The sequence below is a fragment of the Ylistrum balloti genome, unplaced genomic scaffold, assembly GCF_031769215.1.
Source record: "Ylistrum balloti isolate Yb309-2 unplaced genomic scaffold, AGI_CSIRO_Ybal_v1 Utg371366, whole genome shotgun sequence".
NCBI lineage: Eukaryota > Metazoa > Mollusca > Bivalvia > Pectinida > Pectinidae > Ylistrum > Ylistrum balloti.
The window spans coordinates 276031-293050 of record NW_026782724.1 but is presented as its reverse complement, the minus strand read 5'-3'; the positions used below and the strand labels follow the sequence as shown (position 1 = coordinate 293050).

The 17020-nt window shown below is 32.5% G+C and overlaps 1 protein-coding gene across 1 annotated transcript in view; it reads left to right on the top strand.

The window, feature by feature from the left end:
- Positions 1 to 17020, top strand: part of LOC132562216 (neurobeachin-like) — a 232691-nt gene that overhangs the window by 135496 nt on the left and 80175 nt on the right. The gene's annotated exons all lie outside the window — the stretch shown is intronic.

The following is a 17020-nucleotide window of genomic DNA, read 5'->3' as shown; positions in this document are numbered from 1 at the left end:
TGCGATAGTGGGCATGTGATGGACGTGTCTATTTGGCACAATTAATTTAATTTAAATTCAGTTCAACTTATCTTATTCAAAATACATTGAAAATTTCATCCACACTGTGCATATTTAACATCATGCATTTGTTGCAAACATAAATATTTAAACTGAAGATCTCAAAGAAACCGCGGTGGTTTATGATTCTCATAAAGCTGAAAAACAGACCGGTCTGTGCTGTTGTTACCTTGCAGGTAGGGCGTAAGAACTATACCTGCTATCCTCATTGCATGATAGTAAGAGACGACTAAACTTGGGATCTTTGTTTTCTCTTGTTTTTTGTTGTTGTTTTTTTTTTTTTTTTTTTAGGGGGGGGGGGGGGGGGGGGGGGGGTCGAAAGATCTTTCTTCTCCTTAATGTCTCCCTTGACCTTGACCCTAACTTATTTTTAGCCTTAAGTTGAGGGTTTGCCCTTGTGTAGAAGGCTTTATTGGTTCTATCCCCAGCCCGAGGTATACCAGAATCTATAAAAGTGGTAGTTACCACGCATACCTTGTCGTATTTAGTTCAGTGTTATCACAGAAAATGCTAACACGAACAGCCTCCTAAAAACTCACACACACTTAAAACACTTGCACTCACCTCACATCCATCGGAAGGCCATTCTCAAATGACCATAGCTGTTAAAAGGACGTTAAACAATATACACCAGGCCGTACTTTCCTGGTTGTGTCCTTGGACAAGACATTTTACCCTCATTTCCCTTGATGGAATGCGACGGGCACCCCATATGCTGTTGAGTGAGGCAGCCACTAGCTACTACATGGAGAACCCGCCTTAAAATGACACTATCTGTTCACATGGCGTTAACTCAAAAAACTGTTTTTCATAACCAAAGTCATATTCATCATACATTTTAGATTTTCAATTAGAATTGAGTGGAACGATAAAACCCAGCCCACGTGGTTTATTTATGGTATAATTTTGTATAAATGATAACTGGTTTAGTGGTATTGCGAGGAGAATCGATATTCTGTAATAACCAGACATATGTTCAGTTGGAAAATATCAGAAACAATATTCAGTGCAATCGTAATAGTAGCAATGAAATACGAAATTGCAAATTCTACAATTTTACGAAAAATGCAAATGTCTACAGGATGTTTAGTCGCATAACAAAGCTAATTACAAAATATTGAACATTTCGTTCGGATAAATATGCCGTATTTCATAAATGGGAGATATCATATCATTTAATTACATCTATAAATGACCGTTTAATGACACGTAATTTACTGAAACAACTATTTCATACTTTTACTCTCGCTTTCCTGACATCAAAAGGGTCGTGTTACAGTCCGGATTCCTCTCGGTTTCGCTCCGGTGTTTACCAAGCCACCGTATAGTGCTTTCTTTGAGCGTTGCGAAAATGGCACGCGACGTTGTCAGTCAGCCCCATGATCGCAATCGTCTGAGTGCCCGGTTATGTCCCCTAATTGAGTACTTAACGGAACTATGTTTCCGTTTTAGACCAATTTCACACTATTGGTTCTCAAGAGGGATGAATCACGTGATATATATATATATAGAAGACGTCCGTGTGCATTATTGCATGTAACAGATCAAAGTAGTACCACATTATTTCCTCCACAATGGCTGTGCAATCGCAACAAATCTTAAACATGGTTTTATGTTGCCATAACTACGCTTGTTTGTTTTTGTATTGGTGTTCTTTGTAAAATCGCAAACACTGCTCACTCATAGATATTCATAAAGGTTCATTACTCTGAAATCATCTAACCTGTAAACGGATGCAGGATTGACTTTCTTAAAGGGTCATTACATTGAAATCATCTAACCTGGAAACGGACGCATGACTGACATCCATAAAGGGTCATTATTCTGAAAATGCCTAATGTGAAAACGGACGCATGACAGACATTCATAAAGGATCAATATTCTGAAATAACATAATCTGAAAACGAACGAATGCCAGATATTCATGCCGTTCAACCCTCCTTTGGAACACATAAGGTTGACCACATCTATCTTAACCCGAAAAATATTAACAACAGCAAGTAATATGCATGCTTCTTTTTTGCATTAGTGTTAAAATAATGCCTAGTTTAGATTTGTCTCCCAAACACATGTCGATGAACATCACGAAAAACAATATGGTAGTCCTGCAGATTCCATTGAATGTCATTTGAAAGAAATCTACGATCATAAATATCATGTTCACTCTATACTTTATAACTGCGGAATATGTGTTGTTAAGCGCTTCAGTAATCCCGATGGTTGCCCTCGATGATGACCTCCAACCTCGGGTCAGACGTTTTTGTGTAGGACTAGTGACGTCATCAGCCCCTGCGGTCATGTGTACCTGATAAATCATCAGATGGTATTTGCTTTTAATCTTCATACATCGTCCCTTGAATAAGAAATACAGATTCTTTGCGAAATATGAGATTATCACTTATTCATATATAAATTTGCTTTAATTGAATGGGATATTTTGTAATTTGTTTGAGCATTTGTCTATAGTATTGTGTCCAGACATTGCTTCTTCTCCGTAAATAACTAATGTAAGACCGACTGAAGTGTATTGTTATATGCATCTGTGTATAACACTACTTCAGCACGTATTATATATCTATATTCACTCAGCTTACACATGATACAGAAAACGGCATTGAATATTGTAAGTGTTCATAGTTTTGTAATAGAATTCGGGATATATATTCGCGAAAAGAACAAAAATAAATGATCTCTCAATATATCTATTGAGAGATTGTAGATGTATAATTGACTGTACTGAACTATCAGTTTTTATTTCAGTGAGATAGAAAAATCAACATATTTTCCCCCGAGTTAATTAACGTAGAAAAAACATCATTAAAAAATGAGAAATCGTACCAAGCATATATTGTAATTGAGTTCCAAGACTATATATATGTAGACAATGCAGTAATGTGTAGTCAGAATTCTTTCTTCAAAACACTTCGCGATGTTTTTTAATCACGGTTGACAAGATTGTTGTACGAAAGTATTAATAATATTGAAAGCTGGCTCATGGATATTGCTTCTGAAACTTATCACACCCTAAAGAATCGTGATAAGTTTCTTTTTAGGACACATAACTAAGTTTTATGTATTCCTCTTTGGTTAATATAGATCTTCACTGGTTGACAAAACAATGTATTGACGTCATCTAACGTGAAAATTACTAAATTTTATCATTTTATCATGAATAATTCTACATTATAGTGTACATTCTACTCTACAGCTCGTAAAGTTACGGTTGTATCTGTTCAGTGAGGCCGATCTATTCTGCCTGTTAACCATATGGCGTCCTTTTCATATTTTTGGTACCGATATGTTCTTCTTTGTGAATACTGGCGCTACCTAAGTCGTAATTTCTCCCTTGACTTAAATACTGACATGCCAGTTTAAAAGGCTCTCTTTTAAAAATACAGCTCCGCAAGAACCAAACGTCTTATATTTCTACGAAAGCTAATAAACTTTCTTTTGCCATGTAAGAAATTCTGTCTTTGTAATGGTATGTGGAGACGAGAAGTTACTTTACACTCTTCAAATTGCTTCTTTAGAAAACAATATCGCGAATACATCACATCTTAGTGCAAACATTCCGGCAACAAAATCCCGTTTTACTCAAACTAAATTGTTTCCAGACGTTCGGAAGGTCTCCTGATACATCAATATCAATGAAGAACCTTATTTTCAACACGTGAATCTCCTTGGTTAACGCACGTGCGTATGATAGTGCAATGAACTTCACATCCGATTTAATTATCTAAATATCAAAATACTTAAGTTCAATAGCGTGAAATTGACTGCACGTGGACAGTTAGAACGTATAACATACATAGTTTCTAATCACGTGACAGATCCGTGATTTTCTAGGGGAGAACCCCGTCATGCGTATTTACAGAACGGTGAAATGGAATGCAAAGTTGCAATGTATATGATGAAGGTATTGGTGAAGAGCACTGCAGTCAAAAAGTATTTCGACTGAGAAGTAAAGTCATTTTCAAGTTTAAACTTCATTCCTTTTAGAAATGATATCCGATACTATTGTCTAATATTGACAAGGCAGTGGAAGTAAATGTAACATAATAAGAGACTTCAAAAAAGTGTTAAAGACTTAATTCCTAATCTGTAGTTAAACTTATAGCTAATTTCTATTTATCTGGTTCTTTCTAACTTCTACATCGGATTTTTGCAGCCAAACAGTAACCACGATTCGGTGATCCAATGAAAGAAATCTGTCATTACCACCGACTTAGCAAATATGTACAATAAATTCACCGACCTCAAAGTGTTGTTCACTACAACAACAGCAAAGTCGGAACATCATTATCAATAAATTCAACAACATAATAACGACAAATGTTAATGAAAACCATAACACCCTTCAACTAGAACAGATATCATCACCACATTCATCATCACAACAACAACGTTATCGAAGCAACCAATACCAATGACAAGGCACAGTATTTTTATACAATTCGAAACATCACAAACATTAACAAAGAACAAAAACAAAAAACCACAAATAACAAGACAAACAAAATAATAATAACAACGTTTGTGCGATAAAACCACAAACTAGTTATCTCCTTTTAATAACAAATTGTCTACATTGCTGAAATGAAAAAAAAAATATTCAAACGAGTCAAAAACAAACATGATCTTTTTAAATAGGGCATGAAACCGTATGCTGACAGTCACCAACCTCAGACAAAATTGTAGCCTTATATGGTACGAGCGAATGATTTCAAATTCAGCTCGCGCTACATAAAAGTCTATGGCCTCGCCTTCAAACTGTTGGTTTAAACTCTAATTGTCACAGAAATGCTACTCTTTTAACACCTGAAGATAGGAAAATGTGCATAAATTAGCACCACTCATGGATTTGAAAAGACCTCACAGTATTTTATTTTAAGTGTGCATACGATTTGTTCGCCGTTGATATTGTAGATGTTTCACGATGGTCTGTATGGTCAGGCTATATGATATTTGAAATCACGATCTGTTTTCGTTTAAACATAAGTGATCTTACTGGAAATCATCCTGACTAATTTTGTCATTAATGAAGTTGGAACCGCGTTCATCCATTTCTAAAAAGCATTTATGAATTTGATGTGACCAAGCTTGCCACTAAACCAGTGGGGAAGCCCAGAACTCCAACATTTTTATCTTTAAGACGTTACTGAATTCTCAAAATGTCATTATTATATGGTTATTTGGACCATGATTCGAGTGATTAAACGCAGTTTCGTGTAAAGAAATCCATTTTCGAATTGCAAAATAATACACATCGCAACTTTTCACACCGTCAGGAAGTCGTTTGTATAATGCAAACAAACAAAAAATCACAGACCACAACAAAAAGCATAGATTAATATCACTCGTATTAGAATTTCTAGAGGTGATCTTATGGAAAGGTTCTTATTAATGGCAAATCTGATACAATAAAAAGTCGTTGGAAAAGAAATTGGAATATTGATAGGATGAATGGGGTTTTGTTATGGGTTTCACAGGGTTTTGTTATGTCCGACATCGATCCTTACCAGGGATACATATAAATACACCATGTAATATTCTTGAGGATGGAACAGGAAAGCCGAATTCATATTATACCATGGTTAAATGTTACATATACATATTACAATTGATTTCGCGTTCTGCGTAATGAATTTTGGTATGTCGATCATAAACGCAGAACGAAATTATGACAGTCATGAAGGACAGATTGATGCAAAGAAACGCCCTTCAAGTCTTCTTATTCCGCTTCCGCTTTTCTGTTTGAAGTTAATGATGCATTTTTCTTTTTCCTAACAAGTTGGGTTTGAACCATTCCGTCTGCTTAATCATTGAAGAGCTATGAAAAATCAGAATTTATAGATTAGACAGAAGACTACAGCATTTCAAGTATTTGAAATTTGGTCGTGTGCTGTTCAACTTTAAAGCATTTTTAGATATATAACATCTCATAAAATGAACGAAACACACACACGTGGCACAGCACAGTGATCAAGCATTGCAAACTCCTTTAAAAGTACATCAACACCGGTGTAACCTTTTAAATAACCAATAGAGTAACTCTTTTAAAATCAAATTACTACTGGTAAAACGAAAGTAAGGACTCCCGAAGCACATATTTGAAATGAAATAAATCTGTGCAGGAAGTAAAACAATATAAAATGGACGTCCATTTCGTCAGGTAATGACTCTCCAGTGATAAGAAAGGTCAAAGAAATGACAAGTGATGTCTAATGTGTTCCCATCAAAGTCAATTATCGTGCTGCTAGACTATAATTTGTGGACAAGTTTCAAAATAATTACTTTCTCAGTTAATTTCAAGTAAAATATATAGGAATTAAATGTAATTAGGCTAAAGCAGATATTGTGTTTAGATACAGCTAAACACTTTCATGTCATTATAGCGGAGTAGAATTCCACTTCTTCTGCTCTGGGTTACGTCCCTTTTCCAAAAATTCATCTTTAATTTTAATTCTGTACTTTAATGGGTTATAGCTATAGGTTAACTACGGTGTTGGTAGAGGATAGGTTCGTGTGTCTGCAGCTGTTACTCCTTCTTTTGTTTAATTTTCCCCACAACGTTCAGGTTTGAGGAACTAGCATTTGGCAAGCTGTATCAAAATACTATTCCTGACTTTCCGCGGATATTAACGATAATAATACATCATACCCTTTTGATATTCTTAATGTTAAAATACCTAGAGGCTTTCCTGACATTCGAACTCGAATAATAACAAAGTTCCAATCATAGTATTTCTTTTAGATGTTCGCTTCAGTATTTTATGTATTGATATATTGCGTTTAGATTTAAGTGTATAAAACCATTTTAAAAACACGATAACAGTAACAGGTTTATACGAACATCTGTAAGTGATGTGGAACATGGTTTCTATGTTATGTATTAATCGTTACATTAACCATGGCTAAAACAAAAAATGCTTTGTCGGAGAAGTAATCAATAAAGTATTAATATAGAGTGAACGATCAGACACAACCAGAAAAATGCCATCATCATTAGCAGATTGAACAATACAAAGGGCATTAAAGTATATATCTTGCAAATTCTTCAACCACGTGATTTTAGATCTATTGTCGAGAGACAAAACTTTGATTTTATGTTGTCATTATTTGTGTGGATTTGCTATACTTTATTCTATTACTCCTTCATGGTGCATATACAATGTTCCAAATTTGTCTTGATATTTCCTGATAACATTCTAGAATCTTTGTTAATCACATTTTGCTGAAATGAAATTAACATTTCAGATGCGTTGGACGAAATAAAATGATATCGTTACAGAAACCGATTTTCAGAACTAATTTTCCACGTACGTTTTCTACCTTGAGTAGTATAACAATAATTCATTAGCCATTTTAATTTGTGAAAACCATATAATTACAAATTGTATTGTCAAAAGTCCTTGCGAAATCCCCAATATTAAAAATAACTTTTGAAATCAGTCCCTTACGTTTACTTTAATCACTAAGATTATGGTGACGGTGTTCTAAGTAAGCTGGTTACAGTTATCAGATAGACCTTGTCGGTGAGATAAGATAGTTAATTGGCTTGGAATGAAAGAGTTTGTCGGATTATTCGCTATACATAATACACTATTTCCATATTTAAAAAACTAACAGCATTCAGTTGTGGAATGACATGCTGATTTCAAAGTCATTTTCTCGAAACTAGCATTATTTTAATTTGTTAACTAAATGTTCGTGCTTAGAAAAAATTACATTATTCAAAATTAAAAAAGAATGAATCCCAATCAATAGATTTTTGAAATACAAGCTGCATCTTCACACAGAACAATCTAGAAATACTTTGAAAACCATTGTCTTTTTGAATGTGATTGTGTTCTCTCATTGATAAATCAATATGGTGCTAAAATTGTACAATGTACGTACTCGGTATCATATATTATATCAGTGATTACGATTTTTTTAGTTTGTTACTTAAGAGTCAAAAATAGACTTTACTTAACTATTATAGCGTAATATGCTAATAAATTCAGATCCATTCGTTCCACCATTTACACAGAATAATTTTAAATAGTTGCGCTACCGCTAACGTTAAAATGATTTGCCATCAGGGAGGCCGATTCAAGACCAGAAACCGTAACATTTCATTCATGTGTAATTGGTCGAAAATATCTGTGATAAAAATTCTGATAATTTTATATAGTGTTATCGAATAACCGAAACGCGTCAATTTTCCACATTTGTGCTCTCTGCTTTTGATCACAGCTCATGAATTTTTGCTCTTAATGTACACTGCCTTTAGAAATATTTGTCCATTTTTTTTCAGTTTAATTTTGCAATTTTCGATATTAAATATTTTAACGCCTGATCTTAAAAATTTTTGTCAGCAACAAGGTTTTGAAATTTTTCATGATACAATACATAAGCATGTGAATATTTCGATATCAGCGGCATTAAAACTAGTATTATTTTATATATATATTTATATACATTTTTCATAAACTGTGATTTCGTTACATAGTTAATGTAGGCCGATGCTTTGATGGTATCGCTTCAGGACATATTTACTTAAAATGGAAAAATTGAAAAAAAATCCCAAACTGGGCACTCAAATAGTATATTTTATATTAATAATTCTCCTTATATGAATTCTGCGATTCAAGAATTTCTTTTTAGTTCTTCCGTTAGTTCTAAAATTGAAAACACCCTAACTTAATGAGATGTTAAGCTGAACAAACCTGATATAACGCAGACCTGATTGTGTGTTGACATAGACATTATATTCACCTACCGCCTGACTCCGGTATTCACTAATTGTGGGATGTCAGATTTGGTCGTTGTTTCCTTTAACAAATGGAAAGGTGTTACTTGTTGTATTTTGAAATTATGGCATTTATTTCACACATACTAACAATAAAGTGACTATAATATTCATCCAGATGGTTATATCAACGCTTAATTCCCATTAAAGATCATTATGCCAGGACCTCAATATTGTCATTACACATTAAAAAATTCAGGACATACTTATCATTATTCTATACATACAATGCCTCAATTTTTCATCACAATTATTTAAACCTATAAGACTGTCTTTTTCCAACCAGAACAAACCATTTCATGGTTATTGATGCTTGTGCAATGACGTTGCGTTCAGGGAGCTTACTTTATCAGTCTCAACAGAGACATATGGATATTTTTAATTTCTAATTTAAGGATTTGAAAATCAACACATATTTTAAGTTTTAAGTGCTAATGTTTTACCCATTTAGGATTGTGTTACATTCCACTTTAAAGAGGGCATTTTGTATTACGAAATCGTGATCTACAGAACATTTCCTCCTCGCCTCCATTTCTGACATAATGCACGTGCAACGAACCAGGTAGGTGTTGAGGGTAAAGGTTACACACACAGTGTCATATAACGTGCAGAAAATACTAGTAGTGACAAAAAAACCCTACTTTAACAAAAACCAAATGTGAAGTTTGAGTTATTGATCTTTAAAGAAAAGCAATACCTTAATTTCTTTTAAATTCCAATGCATAATTATTTTACGCTTTGTTTTTGAACATGCGTACTCATTAACTTACATATATGGCTAAGATATTTTTATTTTCCATGTATATTTACAATACTTTTGTCATTTGAAAACCTTGATCCATGAACGATAATGTTTAGCTTCGATTCTTTACGACAAGATTTTTAAAAACGTTCCCATAGAGTGACGATAATGAGATCAAACTGTTTACCTTTACGATATACTGTCACGTTCCTGTTATGGATTGTGTGCCTATGTATATACTTCAAAACTTAATTAATTTATTTTCTTTATCAACGAGGTGCGATGCCTCCCATTCCTTTATTTCTTGTATGCGATGTCTTTTTTCGTGATGTCCATTAATGCTCTTTGAGCCCGGGCTTTTGTCATCTTAAGCAGACACTCATTCTGTTTATTTGACAGTAATTTTTCTTCGTCACATAGCAGACACGTGTACGTTTTTAAATCAGCATTTTGCAAGTTTCTTGTTTTAATACATGTATGTCGAGCCAACATGATTCACTACGTATAAAATGTTCTTCTTATATATTGCATGTTACCGATTGTCTATCGACTCCCCAATGTGTTCTTATGTATTCGTTAGTGCATTTATTTATTTATTTGTTTATTTATTTATTTATCTATCTATTTATTGTTTCTTTGCCAGGGACAAACTATGGATTTGAGACAATCATAAGTTATGGATATATATTTTTATATCTGATCAAATTCCATAGCATTTACATGTTAAGCTATAAATATTTTTAAAAGTTAAATGTCAAGACTACAATATCTTGGGTCCTGTAAATGTAATATTTGGTGATTGTCATTCTTACATACTTTGTTGATTAATGTTTTATTGATATATTAAGTTTAAGTGTTATTTCGGACAGCAGTGCTGTACAAAAGAGTATTAAGATAAGATCAAAAGATGAAAAGATTGTAGAGTCAATACAAACAAAAACGAAATTTAAAATCCCAATTTCATTTTAATTATATGAGTACTTACGAATGTATTAAGCCTTGTATTCGTCAACCACTATAACTTTATTCAATGGCTTTGCATAAATATTGTAGATTTAGTTCCTGTATTCTTGTGTTTCAGCAGTATGCAAATACTATGTTTCTAAATGTCATAATTATTCTTAATGGTTTATATACATCATACATGTCGTTTGTTTATGTAAAATAAAATGCATTCTGGATGCAATAGAATTACTTCCATCCCTATATCATACCAACTAATAGGTAACTAACTGAAGTCATATTTAATATGATATGGAAATAAAAATAACATTGATCAAAACAATTTCACTTTTATCATGAATTTGAAATGATGAAACATTTTACAGTGTCAAGAAAATGTGCATGAATTTCTACTGTGCAATAATTTCATACTTTTTAATGAGGCGGCATAGATTGATCGAACTCAGGCATTAGCTTAGAAAAGTGGCATGATTCATAATATACACATGTACTTGACGTTCTTCTTAAATTATTAGATATGTGAAAATTATGGAATTTATTTAGTTATGGGTTAGTGTACCTTCCAATCCAGATTTGGACTTTTCGATCAATTTGGATTTTTTTCAGTCGCCTTCGAAGTTTCAAAATTTAGACTCCTAGCATCACTAACAAGTCCTGAAAAGACTTAAATATATATTGATAACTCATTTTATATTGGAAAAATTTTAGTAAATCTCATTTGGTTTTCATTCTTTTTATCACACAACACTGGCAAATGATTTTAAATTCTTGTGATTTATGACTAATGCTGTCAATTTTACAATGGATATGAGCAATCAAATGCTGTTTAAATTCTGTGCTTGCCGTTGGGAAACGCGAATATTAATGTTGTCCGTTTCGGAAAGAACACTAAGAAATGCAGCGTTCAATAGTTAAAGTCAATAAAGGAAGGAACTTACCTTCAGGCATTCACAGGTATTCATAAAATTGTTATAAATATTATATTGGGATGTGTTTTAAGGTGTGATATTGAATAATGAATTATTGATGTGGATCGTGTGGTCACGTCACAGATTTATGTATAAATTACATCCAAGACAAATAAACATTTCAGAAGACTCAATCAAAAGTCTGTGGTCTACAACAACACTGTGTTTATTTAACAACAGTGCATAATGGTGAAGGATGGAGCCAAACTTGATGAAAATGCATCCTCTTAATAAATTGAGTGGAGTCATTTTCCAATGGCATTAAATATCCAATAGACATTAATCCAGTTCGTTCATTTTAGGCATCTGAAGGCATTAAATAATCTTGTATTTCATTCAGTCATGTGAAAGAAAAACTCATCGCCTTCAAAGCGATATAAGGATATATCATCGCGTATTTCTTTTCAAGTCTGAAGATTATGAAGTAAAACGTTGTCCAGCATGTATGACGCTGAGATGATTCCTGTACACATCTGGTCCTGCCTTGGGTAAAACCAGCCACTGCAATCTGTCTTGTGCTCTCATTTGTTCTCTTGCCTTTGAAATAACCCTTATACATTATACTCATTTTTTAAACAGCTACAGTGCAAAGAAGTGAAATTTGTAATTTTGATAGTCTAAGAAATGTATCTTTGTTTACAATGTTAAGCCGACAAGTATATTGTGGATTTTTTTCATTTTGTCGTTTTCTATTTATATCTGAAATTAATTATACTGTTATACTATTTCGAGGCTCATTTTGACAAGATCTAATAAGTATGGCTAATAGATATTTGCCGTTTTATTCTCGTTTTTTCCTCTTTTTTCTTAATGGTTCGAACTGGAGAGTAAGTAGTTTGTTCTATAAGTGGCATGCAGCGATTTAAAAACAAGTATTGCTAAAATAAATTGTAAATAAACCCAAATGCCAAAGAAATCGACAGGACATTCCAAACCAATAAACATTGCAATTATTAAAATTGACCGATAGGCCAACATTTCCCTTGTTATTGATAATTTTGCCTATATTTGTTACAGTAAATTGTTTATCGTTAATGCTGTATAAATATCGACATGTACTTAAGACATATTATGTTTAGAAATGTCATGGCCTTTTCTTCCGGCAATATTCATTGGAGATCCAGTACATGGTGTTGCTATAAAATAGTCCATGACTCCAATAAAATATTTCATATGAATTTTCGAATGAATATTTCATCAGTAAATTGCCCTAGGGAAAACTAGATATGTTTAAGTATGTACTGGTGCCATTCACGAATTGACATTTCTTATAAAGAGGAAAGATAAATCACCAATAACATTACTGAGATGAACAAAAAATGATTTCGATAATTTTTGCTTTTCAATTTTATACAAACTTTATTTCTTTATTGAATTCTACTGGTGGTATATATATTTTGTATTCGTACGCTTATTGAGATACTGCATTAGTTTAAAATATATCTTATTTATTGTAGAAGTAACATTTCTTGCATACTGTGCAATAATACATAATAATCAATAGTATATTTAGGTGAATAATGTCAATAAAACGCACTATAAAAATTATGAAATATACTCCTGATTATCTATTTATCAATTTAATTTATTCATTTATCATATACATTATATAAGCAAATGTTTTGAGCGTTTATTTTTGTTGATATTTATAGCCATGCTATGACAGGAAATACAAAATGAGGATTCATTCTTTTTACAGCGACTCGTTTATTGCAGATTAATGTAAAAAGGGCGTTTTTGTGGTGAAATCAGCTTATTCGTGCAATAGATTAAATCATTTGTGCAGTATCTGCCTGCATGAATTTCTCTGCAGGGTCTGGTGCTCATCTTTACAAAATTCTTTACTTCTTATCCAAAAATCATCAATGACGTCATGATGATGTCAGTCAGACGTTTGTGATGCCTGTGATCAAGTATATTCTGGAATGTCACCATTTGACAGGCTTCTGTAACAGTGAGCGATGCACTGGTACGGCACATACTGACTTTCCATGTTCACTGCCTTTTTCAATTAGGGTCAGTAATATACATCGGCACCTCGGAGGAAGTTGAAATATATATCTGTACCCCGTTGTATTATGGAATTTTACAGAAAACGTTGATCAAGTGTTATTGTATCATATTGATATGTTTCTTTCCATTTGCTTCGGCATCTTTTTGATTCTATCACTGTTTTCCTATATAGTTACTAAATTGATGTGAATTAAAGTTTAATATTTATCTGTATCATGTTATAAAATTTAAACATACAATTTATTTCTTTGGCCTAAATGTCAAGAAAAATAGCTTCTGATAGATGGTTAGATGAATGAACAGTGGTCATCTGTTTTCTGAATCAGATAGAAATATAATTATATAAAATACTTTTGCATGGACGTTGTAGACAAAACTTTGTTAAATCCACGACAGAAGTAAGAAGCAATCGTTTGTTTGTTTCTTATTTATGTTTTAATGCAGTACATCATATAAAAGCTAATTTTCATTCCGGCGTTCACCAGAAGAACAGACTTCAAAATGCATGTTATGTTTTTTTTATAGTTACTGCAGTGTTTTACATTGTTTATTTGCCAAATGTGCGGAAATGTTTGTCTAAAAAATTGTTAAATTTTTTCAATGATATTTCTCTTTATCAAATAAAAAGGCTTCGGTATATTTCATGAAACAGCCTACTGATTTCAATGCAAAATGTCAATATATCAAATATATTTTTGTTTTTTTTTTTTTTTTTTTTCTCACTGATCATTTTTATTTGAACAAGCTATATTATTATGAAATATCTAAATACAATAACATGTAACAATATATGGATGGTCAAGTTTATGGTTTTATGTGTACTTAACAGATGCAAAAATAGGCACCAGGTACTAAAGTATTAGCGACAACATCTAGCAGTACGTTAGCGACTGTTAAGCTGATCATAATAATCAGGCGGTTCATACGGTGTCCAAACTTCATCTATATTATCACAAAGGGAGAGTGGAAACTGATTATTTGATTAGATCTTTAAAAAGGGTAGAGCAGAAAGCCCGCAGACCTATAACAATGATGGAACATTTTTGTGTGTCTGTATATGAATTAGTAAACATTAACAGTGTAGGTGGCCTTAAGACTGTTAAATTGTCCGCGAGTGTCTAAGGAAAACTTATGTTAGATACGCATGATTTAAAAAGTCTGATGTTAAGCCATCACTCTTGTAATTAATATGAAATATCCCACACAATTTACCACAGAATGATTTGAGTTTACCGCCTCAAATATTGCCTAATTAACCATTTTTCCACCCACCACATCGATAAGGGATATAATTAAATAGAACAGTATTTTTTTTATATCAAATGCAATTATTTAGAATATAAAAAAGAGAAAACATTTTGTTTCTTTATTCTAAAAGCATCAACTAAATCATACTTCCAATATAAAGAACGCCTCCGAAAAAAATGTATGCGATGTGAATTCAAGGTAAAGAAACATATGAACGAGAGTCCTCTACCCACTTTAGAATACTTGGAGTGAACATACTTGACCTATTGGGTCCCACCTCGGCCGTAACCATTAAATGGGAGTAACATCACATAGTTTTTTTTTATTATGTCTCGCTAATATGTCTTTTTTATCATGTCATTTAATGTTTTCATAGGACAGAAGGCTATCAGGCTGTAAGTGGTTTATTGAAAAGGGATCAAACTCTGCCCGCCAGGCAGTTTTTGTAGATAGTTCTAATGCGACTTGGGTGGTATAAATATGCTTGGAGATTCACCTCATGCGAGACACATAACTGTCGACAGGCTCCCTCGTCTGCACTCCGGTGATGTTAATATGTCGCTTTGATATGAAATAGTTTAACTTTGTTGTGGATATTGTTTAAAATTATGCCCTTCATTAAAGCATCACTTATTATGTGTTATATTGCAAATTTTATGAATTTGATGCATAATGATTTCATGTATTGCTCCATAAAACTATACATTATAAATGCGTGACAGCGTGAGTTTAACATCCCGACATAATACAAGGTTAATTAGCGTACATGATGCATATCATAATGCAACAATGTTTATTAAGAGAGGTAACAGAAAGATGGAGGACGAACTTTTATCAGCATTATGTGTGTAATTTGTGACGCTGTCACGGCTTGTGGGTTTCCTGAATGATCAGTCAAACATAAACTTGCTACACTCTCTGTTAGAAAACTAAATAGCTATATATAGATCCAGGTATGTAATCATGTGTCTATGAAATGGGCAAGAATATTTTTCATTGTAAGAAATAGACAAAATAATTGCTATGAACAGGTGTATTTGAGCTACAGAAAATTGTTTTAACATTTTACTGTGTTTTAATGCAAATCAAAATTAACATATAAGGTAATTTCAAAATTAATTAAGGAAACGTTGGCGAGTGACTACAATAATGTTTTATATGATTTTAGTAACATGACTCACCTTCAATATAGTGATATTTGAATTGATTTATATGACATGACTATCATAACTACAATAAAAGTTAATGCGTTTCCTATATTTTTATAATTAAATTCCCTCGGACATGACTCCAATCATTATCAATGGCCATTATTATCTTGATAAAAGCATGTAAACATATTTATTTTATTTCATTGTTATACTTTACCTTTTCCAAATTCTAAGATATATATAACTACATCAAATTGTTGGTGCACATTGCTGTCTAAAATAGGCGTAACCGATCATCTGTGTAAAATGTATACTTCAAACATTTTTTGTACATTCAGTTTTAATTTTGTTATTTATACAACTAACTTATCTCAAGACTTCCTTTATTTTGACAAAAATGTAACTTTGAAACATGTGTTTAGGTTTTGTTTGTATTCACTGGTATTCCAATTTGTGTAGATATCACTTAAAAAGTTAACATAATCATAAATTGCAAATTAAATTAAAGGGATTTACTCTCATCATGAATTTGTCGGAGTCGAAACCATTAACAATTTTTCGGAGAGGATATCAGTGATATTTTACATATACTGAAAACAGGTGACTTGTTCATTTGTTTATGTCGATATTGCCATTTTCAATTTCATTTTGTCAAAACCTTGTTATATTTTTTCATACGCTCTCTATCATATCTCTACTTTCTATACTAGGCCAATGAACTGGCACTGTAAGAATATTTTTTAACAGTTTCAATCATGTTTATACATTTATTGTGTGACATGATAATATTTTTGTCGATAAAATAAATGACTTTAAGCCTTTTTAGTGATAAAGTAAAATATTACATATGGGTGTTAATTCCAATATTTAAAGTGTATACAAATAAGGGTTAGAGGAACATTTCAACTGTGAGTACAAAGACGAAAATAGAGCATAGATAACAGTGGGACTGTTACCCATACTCATTATGGATAAGTTATATATATATTCATAACATTATTTTCTTTATCAAACAAATAGGCACTTTCTGTTCATGAAAATATCAATTATTTACAAATAACAATCGGGTGTTCATAAATAA